Here is a 2110-nt window from a genome sequence, read left to right as displayed (position 1 = left end):
CCGGGATGAGGAGGATGTGGAATGAAAGGGGATCTGGGATGAGGGGGGATCCAGGATGAGGGGGGATCCGGGATGAGGAGGATGTGGAATGAAAGGGGATCTGGGATGAGGGGGGATCCGGGATGAGGGGGGATCCGGGATGAGGAGGATGTGGAGTGAAAGGGGATCTGGGATGAGGGGGGATCCGGAATGAGGGGGATCTGGAATGAAAGGGGATCCGGGATGAGGATCTGCGATGAGGGGGATGTGGAATAAAAGCGGATCCGGGATGAGGATCCGGGATGAGGATCCGGGATGAGGGGGGTGTGAAATGAAAGGGGATCCGGGGTAAGGGGGATCCGGAATGAAGGAGAATCTGGAAAGAAAGGGGATCCAGGATGAGGGGGGATCCGGGATGAGGGGGATGTGGAATGAAAGGGGATCTGGGATGAGGGGGGATCTGGGGTGAGGGGGGATCCAGGGTGAGGAGCGTCCAGGATGAGGGGGATCTGGAATGAGAGGGGACCCAGGGTGAGAGGGGATGAGGGCAATTCCCCATGAGAAGGGATCTGGAATGAGAGGGGACCCAGGGTGAGGGGGGATCCAGGATGAGGACAATTCCCAATGAGAGGGGATCAGGGATGAGGGGGATCCAGGGTAAGGGGGGATCCAGGATAAGGGAGGATCTGAGGGGAGCAGGGATCCGGGATGAGGAGGAGCCAGGTGCTCAGGGGAGGATGAGGGGGGATCTGGTATAAGGGGGGGGGGGGGGGGGGGGGCAGACCCAAGGATGACTCCAGATCCCGGGATGAGCGGGGACCCTGGGGTGGGCACGAGGACTTTGGGGTCCCCAGCGTGAGCAGGGACATGGGGGGGACCTGGGGGCCAGCGAGGGGGATCCAGCCTGGGCAGCATCCCGGGATGAGCGGGATTCCTGGGAGCTGGGGGGAGCACCCGGAGCGCCGCCTCGGGCCGCTCCGGAGCCGCTGCATCCCGGCAGCGCTGGGGGATCCGTGGGAGGGGGATCCACAGGAGACTCCGGGCAATCCATAGGGAAGCAGCCAGGGAATCCATAGGGAAGCAGCCAGGCGCTCCATAGGGAAGCAGCCGAGCATTCCATAGGGAAGCAGCCAGGGAATCCATAGGGAAGCAGCCGGGCAGCTGCCACGTCCGCGGCCGGGCCCTGGGCGCTGCCCCCCCCGACACTCCGGGATATCCGGGTGTCCGGAGCCACCGGGGCGCCCGCGGCAGCCGCTGCTGCTCCGGCCTCGGGAGCATCCCTGGAAAGCCTCCGTTTTGGGGCGATTTCTCCCCTTTTTGGCCTTCCTCACTCGCCGCGGGGCTGTGAAGGCTCCCGGGCGCCATTAGCCGCCGCTCCCAATCCGACCTGTTTTCCCGGGGCCGGGAAAGCAGCAAGTGCCAACGCCGGAGCCGGGATGGCAGCCGGAGCCGGGCACCGCATCCGTCCCCCCCTCCTTGGGAACGTCGCAGCGGCCTCCGCCCGGTCCTGCTTCCTCCTCCTCCTCCTCCTCGGGCACACACCAGAGTCAATATTGACTCAGGGCCGGGAGCGCCGGTGCCGCCCGCTCCGGGAGCGCCCGGGAGCGCCCGGCATTCCCGCTGCTCCCGCTGCCATGGTGACCGGCAGCTTCCCGCGGGATCCTGCCCTGCTTCCCGCCGGCTCCGTGCTGGGATTTCAGCTCCTAAGGCCGGTGTTCCCCAGGGAGCAGGTCCTTAGTGGGCCAAGCAGGGGGGTGTCCCCCCCATGCGATGTTCCCCCCATTGCGATGTCCCCTCCACGTGATGTCCCCTCTACGTGATGTCCCCTCCATGTGATGTCCCACCTGGATGATGTCCCACCTGGRTGATGTCCCACCTGRGTGATGTCCCACCCAYGTGATATCTCACCTGGGTTATAGTCCATGCATGCGATGACTATCCATGCAATGTCCCATCCATGTGATGGCCCACCTGGGTGATGTCCCATCCACACGCTGTCCCACCTGGATTATGTCCTGTCCATGTAATGTCCTGTCCATGTAATGTCCCATCCATACGACATCTCACCCGGGTGATGCCCATCCATGCAATGTCCCACCTGGATGATGCCCCATCCATGTCATGTCCCATC

Source organism: Nothoprocta perdicaria, unplaced genomic scaffold (assembly GCF_003342845.1).
Source record: "Nothoprocta perdicaria isolate Ctin4 unplaced genomic scaffold, notPer1 scaffold_288, whole genome shotgun sequence".
NCBI lineage: Eukaryota > Metazoa > Chordata > Aves > Tinamiformes > Tinamidae > Nothoprocta > Nothoprocta perdicaria.
The sequence above is the reverse complement of the archived record's forward strand: the minus strand, read 5'-3'. Positions refer to the sequence as shown.